This window comes from Melospiza melodia, chromosome 9, assembly GCF_035770615.1.
Source record: "Melospiza melodia melodia isolate bMelMel2 chromosome 9, bMelMel2.pri, whole genome shotgun sequence".
Lineage (NCBI taxonomy): Eukaryota > Metazoa > Chordata > Aves > Passeriformes > Passerellidae > Melospiza > Melospiza melodia.
In genome coordinates, this window is record NC_086202.1 from 4524928 (window position 1) to 4533965 (window position 9038).

General features: G+C 44.9%; 1 protein-coding gene across 5 annotated transcripts in view; it reads right to left on the reverse strand.

Annotated features, from left to right (window-relative positions):
• Positions 1–5306, reverse strand: part of PLEKHA1 (pleckstrin homology domain containing A1) — a 31263-nt gene extending 25957 nt beyond the window's left edge. For 3 of the 5 annotated variants that reach the window (XM_063163053.1, XM_063163052.1, XM_063163050.1), the window contains exon 1: positions 5191–5306. The gene's annotated coding sequence lies outside the window, so the exon portion shown is untranslated. Of the gene's footprint in view, positions 1–4975; positions 5054–5190 lie in introns of those variants that run through there. The other 2 variants (XM_063163048.1, XM_063163049.1) reach the window with 2 other exon arrangements.
• Between the last annotated feature and the right edge of the window lie 3732 nt (positions 5307–9038).

Sequence of the window (9038 nt, forward strand, 5' to 3'; positions counted from 1 at the left end):
AGGGCACCAGCACAAAGCAGGAAGATAAATTACATAATAGATAAATTACAGCATCTACAGTGAACTTGATTTAAGGAAGAAACACAAGAAAAACATCAAGATAACCAAACCCCAAAGTCCTGAACCAGCAGACACATTTTTAACATCCTTTAAGTGACCCAACCTTCCAGCACTGCTGCACACACAGCCATGGTCTACCAGACACAGGAATAATTGCCAGCTGAATTATTAGCCCAGCCCAAGTTCCCATTTGGCATTTTCAGCCTCCCTAAAGAGTTAACCAACATATTGAACAACATCTTTTGAAGTGCAGTTTTAAGAGGACTGCTCACTCTTCCAACAAACCTGGCATGTAACTGTTTTAGTGCTTAACACAAGAACACTTAATTAAGTCACTAGGCTGAAACAAGTTCCAACACATTTTCTTGGACATGGGATGCAAATGTGGTGGGTACCAAAGCACCCAGGGAGAGTATACACATCAAAACAATTACATATTAAATGCATTAATTTATCACCGATCTGCCAGTATACAGAGACTGTTCCTGGGAGTGTTGACTCTCAACAACAAAAACATGTTTGCAAAGCTTGGTAATTGCTGTCTAGTCTACATTTTCAATTTATAGCAATGACAGTGCCCTATTTTCACCAGAAAGATTTTAAATTCAAAATACTTTTAACTCTGTAACATGAATAAAGACACAGCTCACTAGAGGTGGCAGCAAATTCTTTTTCCCTTTGGGGGAGTGGAGAGGCAGAAAAGCTCAAACCTCTTTCACATGAAAAATCAGTAAATCAGGCCAAATTTAAGAGATTCTGCTTACAATGCCAGCAGAAAAAATGAGCTAAATTGATATCCAAAACATCTGGATGCAATGGCTAGCTAGAATTAAAAACATCTTCAAGAAGAAAACAGCCAACAAAGGAACAGAGAGAGCTTTGCTACTGTCCCCTGTGAGGCAGAACCATAACATAAAAGATTTACATGTTTGTGTGGGTATTTTAAGCATTGTTTTAAAATTCTGTTAAACAAACAAGGCCATGCAGCGCTCCTTAAAGTTTTAAAGACTTGCTTTCTCTAAGTGACACCAGAGATTTCCAGTCAAAACCTTTTTTTTTCCGCTGTATTTTTCTGGTTTTGCTCCTCCTGCCTGGAGCTTTCCCCTTGTTTTTTATCTTGGGCTGTGTCTTCAGGCTCTGCCTCCCCTGACCACATCCAGCCTGACGTGCCCTGAGCACTCCTGGGATGCAGAGCTGCTGCTCAGCACTCTCACATGAGAACGGAGGGACACAGCAGCAGCCTGTCCCAGGCCACACAGGAAGCTTTTTGGCAAAACAGTGAGCTGAACCTGTTTCCCAAGTCCCAGAGCAGCAACCTCACTATTGAACCACCTTTCTTCTACATAAAATACCTGAAACTATTCAGATTTTAAGGCAAAGGCATATGTTCAAACCTGAAAACTGTTTAAACTGTTGAATGCCACAAATGTCTACCAGACCTGCAACTCCCTGCTTGTGCAGATAACATCTGCTAAGAGTAAGTGGCTCATACAGTTCTGCACCAGAAAGCTTAATAAGTTCCTTCTCCAAGATTAAAGAAACACCTACACATTCTAGATGCTTCTGCAAGTCCCTGGAGGGAGAAAATGCTGCTTAGTGCTGAGACAATGAACCAGCTTCCTTCCTCAACAGCAACAAAACCCTGCTGCTTTACCTAGCACTGAGAGGAAAGTGATATTTATAGAACTCAGCCCTATACCAACACGTACCTAAATACACTCTTAGGGTACAGCATGCATCAAGAGGACCTTAGACCTATATATTTTCAAAGTCCTAATTTGAAAGATTTCAGGAGAAGGAAAAAAAATTGAAGCAGCTCAGCCACATCCTCCCATTCCAATTCATTTCAGTGATTCTCTGCATTGAAGTGTAACTTCAAAACCTGAACCATTCTTGTCACTCACAGCTCTTCAGCAGGTGACTTTTTAAAGCTGTTACATTATTTTCATATGTCAAGTAAGCTCACTAGGATTATGATATTTAGGTTTCTTATGTAATTTTATAAATCACTGACAGCAATGCTTCTAGCCATGTCCCATTGCCTTTAGTTTCAAAACCAAAAGAATACATGCACTGACTGTTGTGTTTCTTTATATATAATTTCCTGATGAATTCTTAAGCACTTGTTCCATGCTGTAAAAATGTTTTATGCTAAAGCCAGTTACCTAAATTCCCATTTTGGCACTGAAGTAACTTACTATTCTGTATTTTCATGCAATTATACAACTGCACAAAGGTTCACTTGGCTACAAACCCCAGTAAGTATTTTCTGAGACTGTTCCTATTCTTCATAATTATCAGTGAAAAAGAAAACCCAGCCAAAACCCATCTTGCAAGACAGATAAATGCTCTCATATCACAAGCTATTGTTTGTCTAAACACTGATGCAGAGCTGGATACATGCAAAAGCACAGCAGAGCATGCAAGGAGAATTCTCATTAGAACATGTACTCACTCCCCAACACTGCTGGTTTGCTGCACTTTGGAGAAACTGCATTTACCATGATAACTGTCAGCTTAAATAACCAGGAACAGTCAGTAATAAAGACATCGATGGAATTCTAAATCTACTAAAACAGATTAAGAATTCTGCAGGCCTGGCAGCTTGGGCTACATCCAACCCTGCACTGGAGACTGTGTTACAAGCAGAGACCTGTTCTCATTTCAGTAATGTCCTCAAGTTCTTCCTAATCTGTTACAGTCAATAAAAACTGACTTCTGCACTTCCTCTCTTCTACACCAACTCTCTGACATGCTGTCAGCCTTTATTTGAGCTGAGATAGCTCTGCTGCCTTCTGGAACAAGCCCCAGCTACCTGCAAAAATGTCTTTTCCTGCACCCAGGTCTCTTCCTCCTGCACATGCCTTCTGTATTCCCCATGTGTGTGTCTGTCTGTCTTCTGTCACTCAGCTACTACTCCTGAGGAAAAATAAATACAGGAGGAGAGGAGGAGGAGGAGGAGGGAAAGCATGAAGATGCTGCCTGCCTATTTTCTTTATATATAATGACTCTTCTTTGCCTATTCTCTACTTTGTATGAAAACATCTGCTCCCCTGAAACATCTCAGCACTGTAATACACCTGCCAGTGACCCACTGAGCATCTTCTGCTTTAATTTCACCCTTGAAATGCAGAGCTATGCAATGGAACATGAGGCCAAATGTAGCTTTAAAGCAGAGAAATAGCTCAAGGAAATAGATGCCTTTAGAATTTATGAATTTGGAATTAAATCTTCTACACTCACAAAATCAAATCACAACGTGATAAACGCAGATAGAACTCAATGAGTCACACAAAGGTTTGTATTTTATGCAAAGCTGACTCCAGCAGTGCAGCACCCAGTGATACCCAGGACACATCAAACCCCCAGGTATTATTTCTTGAATTATCAATTTCTGCATCAGTGCTTATCTATCCCTGAATTAAAAGACTCTCCTCCAAATATCAGCCAGGCCCAGCATCTCTCCCCACCACAAAGAGATTTCAGCCCACTTTGAACACTTCCTCGTGTGACAAAGGGGAAAATTGCATTTCTACACTTCTGTGCTTCACAAACCTGACAGCTCCATGCATTGTTACTGCTCTCACTCCCTCAACTAAAAATAACAAGTAGGAGGAAACAAGATTGAATGGACCTAAAATGCAAGTTCACTGTTCCATAAGGCAGAGTAACTCATGAGAGAGCAACCACTCCAAGTAATCACACACATTTTCAGCTCCTGCATCAAAATGAATACAGCCCAAATATAAAAAAATAAAAACAAAATAACAAAACAAAAGCAAAAAAATCCTGTTGCTTTGGTTTTAACAGTGAGAAGCCACTCCTCACACATCACAGGCCCCAAAACAGTAGGAGCAAATATGGCTCTGTCCTGCAGGGTCATGTATGGGATTGGGCCAGGAGAAAAGAAAATGTATCTTTATAGACATTACAGCCTCTGTCAGGAAAGCAAGGAATTTGTCAGAAGGCATCAAAGAAGTTGATGCTGTTCAGCTTGCTCTATGCCTAGTAGTCTCTTTAAAAGTACTCTGCTTGGAGAAGAAGGTGAAGCACGGAGAGATGGAGCTCTTAAGAATCTAAAAAGAATTTTTAAAAGATTCTACCTCCCAGCTTTACTCGGGTAACACCACTCAGCTGATGCCTAATTCAGGTGCCCAGCGTAACAAGTAACTGTTCTGCTCCATTATAAACACAACACACTGCTTAGTGAAAATCAGACATTTTTCTTCCAGAAGGCCCCAAAGCAGCAGCCTGCCAGAGAGAAAACTGCTGTCCTCTCCGTGCCACTTTGCAAACATTTGATGCAACAACCTAATGCCTTTTACGAAGGTCAGGCATTAGTTCCTCCCAAGGGAGCTGCACAACACGTATAGAATTTAGGTGTGCACAACACACATACAGAATTCCAGTCTGCACAACACATACAGAATTTAAGCCCGTGTTAAATTCAGCGGCATGTCAAATGCCTATCTGGAATTTTACAGGTGATAAAAACCGCGCATATACCAACAGTGGTTACAGTTTAACATTCATTTATAGTCAAGTTATCCATTTAGAGACACTTTGGCTCAGCAAATAACCAGCCCCGGTTACAGCTCACCCAGACCACGGCTCGGAGCGTGCCTGGAACCTCCCCGCACATCCCTCTCCAAAGGCACAGCCAAAACCCAACCGGGCACTGCCCGCTGGCTGCCCCAGCCCCCCGAGCTCTGCTGGGCAAACCGGGGCTGCCCCAGCCCCTCTGGGCACACCGGGCACTGCCCCAACCCCCCGAGCTCTGCCAGGGCTCCGGAGCCCTCCCGCACCCGGCTGCGGGCTGTGCCCGGTACCATCGCTGCTGCCCGGCGTGCCCGCGGAGCCGAGCGGCGGAGCCGAGCAGAACCGTGACGAGCAATGAGATCACCGCTCCTCTCACCTCCGGGGCCGTGCCAGCGCCCTGCCCGCGCCACCGGGGCAGCCCGCACCGCGGCGGAGCCCCCGCGCCGCCGAGCGCCTTCCAGGGAAAGCGGAAAGGAAAAAAGGAGGGAGAGTCGGCAGGACAGTGCCCTGCGCGGTCACACACCGGGCAGGCGCGGAAGGAAGGGCATCACCCGGGGCGGGACGAGCCCCACCCCGGGCCCAGGCACTTACTGGAGTGGTGGCAGTGCGGGAGCCCCGTGAGGAGAGCCGGGCGCTCCCCGAGCCCGCTCCCGGCCCCGCGCCCGCGCCCCGCACCGGGAACGGGCTGATCCCGCCGCCTCCGTCCGCGCCGCCGGCACCGTACTGCGCATGCGCCGCCGTGCTACCACCCGTGCCGCCCGCGGCCTGCTGGGACATGTAGTGCGGCGTGGGCAGGGGCGGGGCGGGGCTGGGCGCGGGGCATGATGGGAATTGTAGTTCAATTACTGAGGGTTTAATCGCGTGTTTAATGGGGAGGCCGTAGCAGGGAGGGAAATGTTGTATATTGTGGAGAAATTTTTCCCTCTGAGGGTGAGCAGGCTCTGGCCCAGAGAAGCTGTAGCTGATCCATCCTGGAAGCGTCCAAGGGCAGGTTGAACAAGGCCCTTGGACAAGGCTTGGAGCAGCCTGGGATAGTGGAAGGTGTCCCTGGCCATGGATGGGCTTTGAGCCTCTTCCTACCCAAACTGATTTGTGATCTATGATTCTATGAACTGCCATTCACCAGCCACAGCCACAGGATATCTAGCAGGCCAAGTGCCAGATTCTGCACCTGGGATAGATCAGCCCTGGATGTGTGGACAGATTGTGGAATGACACTGGAGAGCAAGGCCCTGGCAAAGGACTGGGAGGTCCTGGCTGGTGGCAAATAGAATATGAGGCAGCAGCACCCCTAGAACATGTCCTTGAGTGAGGCTTCCCTTACTCAAGGACATCCCGGAGCTAACAAGCTTTAAGGATGTAGTAAATCAAGATGTTGATATATGTCTGTGTATACTTTGCTAAGGTGGCAAAAAACTCAAGGTCTGTGTACCCCATAGCTGAACTATCTTCACCTCAGGTGCTGCCTCCCAGCCTTTTGCCATCATTCTTAGCAGCAAATAACAATTTCCCCAAATGATGCTTAACCAGTTTTACCAGGAAGTTACTTATTTTCTAAGCAGATAATAAATTTATACTGAAAAACTTTGTGTTTTCTAAAATAGCAACACAGATTATTTTTTCTTCCTTGCTTAAAGCAGTGATATCTCTAATTATGGAAATCATTTGAACTCTGCCGCTGCCTGTAAATGCATCTTTGTTTCAAGCTGGCATGTCACAACCCCACTTCACAGCGAGACAAAAGCTGTAATCAGAGCACAACAATAAAAGCTGAAGTCAGCCGCAAACAATGCTGCACCATCCCCATGGCAACTTTTCCCTATCAAACCCCGAGGAGGTCACACACTCTGCAGCTGCACCAGCCAGAAACTGTTCAGTTTGGACTTCATTCACGATTATTCCTACATTTTTTGGGTCGTTTTTTACTTAACAGTGTTTTACTAGGGTTAATACAAGACAATTAGCAGTGGGCAGCACCACTTTTCTCCTCCGCTGAAGTTCCAAAATGACATTTCTCATCCTGACAGAGCTGTGGCAGCTATTAAATGACTGCAGGATGTGTCCTGCCATCACACTGCATGTGGAAGAGCCTTTTATAAAATTGTACACAATTTCTGGACTCAAAAATCCATGCAGTCAAAAGCCATTCCACACCACGTGGAAACTACAGCAGCCTGCAGTCTGATATGCCTTAACTTGCAAATATTTTCTCCAGCCTCCCACACAAGGTTTGAATAACCATGGATTCTGACATGAGCACCCAGGAAAGGCTAAAAAGATGGTTGCATTTAAAAGAAAGAATGTATTTTATTGGAGTTTGGTACCAAACCTCATATTGTACTGTACCACAGATTCTATCATGGAACACTGCTGTAACTTTGCTTTTAGGATGGCCTAATTCTCCCAGTTAATTGAGAAGACAATCAGGTATATAAAGAACTATTTTTACTTAAGCTGAGACACAAACACTTTAAAATAGCCACATTCTGTCAGCTGTGCTGTTCACACAATTATTTTCCTGAAATTCACATGTGGAAAAGCCAAAGATGAAGTGTTGTGAATCTTTGATGTCCAAGACATAAATACAGTTATCCCTAATGCCCCAACTTAAAGCAAAGCGTGCTTTCAGTAGAAACTTCTCTTAGTTCTGGTGTTATGAACTGTAGAGGTGCAGAGTACACTTAAAGCTCAGCTGAGCTCCCTGGCTTTGAAACAACTCAATATTTTTGCATTCCTCTCTGTGGAATGTGCAAATGCAACAGTTGAAAGTGATTGTGATGACAAACAGGTAAACTTTGGGTGTGAGGTGACTGGGTGGCCCAGGGACTCTCCTGTTCTGCACTACAAAGCCAGCATACACAGATTACAAAGGACAGAATCTATATTTTACCCCCTGTCTAAAAATATTCAAGCACAAGGTCTGCACTGGCTTCTTCTCCATGCAATGCCACTTGACTTCAGTGTAGAAGTTGGTTCAGAGCCCAGGATATTCCAGGAGAACTATGAGACAGACACTTATTTCCTCTCCAGTTGTCTCTATTCATAGTTTTCAAACGCTGGCAGGTATCCCCACAAAAGTCTTCATGGCTGGCAAAAAAATGTTGGCAGAACCCTGCTGTGCCAGTCCTTTACTCAGAACCTGCTTGTGATTCTCCTCACTGAAACAGGTGTGGACATCAATTCCTGCTGAGGTTTCTGTTACTCAGAATACAGATTATAATAAATAACATTTGGTGAGTGACCTGCAGCAATATGCACCATTAAGAGCAAGTGTTTATTTCACAAGGTGTAGAAACTCCCAGAGGAACAGCAGTACCCGGGGAGCAGCATGTATCTATCCATATAAATGCAAACACGCAAATAGAAATATGCAGATCACATACATATCTTGTAAATATAAATACACAACCTCCAGGTCTTGGCAAAGAAGCAGAAATATCCAAAAATTCCAAGATACAACTTTCTAATTGTACTTTCATGATGGATAATTTTACCCAGCAGAGGAAGTTCAGCAACTTTATAGATATGCAGAAAATAAAGAGCTATGAACAAAACCTCACTTCATTGCTCTAAAGAAATAAATTCGGCCTGGGACAAAAAGGTTTTGTGAAAACTAACAGTTATGTTGCCGTGGAAAACAGGAAAAAAGCCCGGCCAGTGAATTACTGAGCGCAGAGCAAAATGCTGTCACTATATTCTGTTTTTATGGGTTCAATATTGCAAATTCCATCCACATGCAGTATGCCTCCTGTGCACTATTTTAAGAGGGGTGTTGCTGACCTCAGTGGGGCTGCTTTTCATAGAGGCTGTGGCCAGGCGAGGTCATTACTCTGCTGACACCTTCAGTGTTAGCATCCAAGGAAAGCTTTTCAGTCATTAAACTCCATCCCAGAGGATGAATGTCTGAGTTTACTGCAGTGGCATGGGGCTAATTAGGTGGTATTTATTACCTAATTAAATTATTTGCCATAATGGAGAGAGAGAGGCCAAAAATTCTCCAAGGCTGCAGCCAGAGTGACCTGGGGAAGAACAACCCTTGCTGTGTTTTAGGGTTTCCAGTTCTGAGCAAGGCAGTCTCTGAGAAATGAGCTTGTGCTGTCCACCTCAGGAGTAAACCCTTGTTTATGGCCAATTTCTGAATCTGGAGAGGGTGACACTGATTCCTGAGCTAGCCTAACAGGTGATGAAGGAAAACCATCCTCTCCAGGCCTGCGGGTAACCAGCTGAAGCCCTGCAGAAGGTTTCCCTGCAGTCAGAGCCTTTCAGCAGAGCTCTGCGTGTCGTGGGCACCTCGAGGGCAGCGCAGACAAAACCTCCCTGTGCCTCCCACGGGAGGAAAGGAGCAGCAGCTTCACAATCCCTGCACGTAGGAGCAGATAGGCTCATTCAAAAGCTGCTTTAAAGCATATTTGCAATATGCATTTTAAGGCTAAAACTTC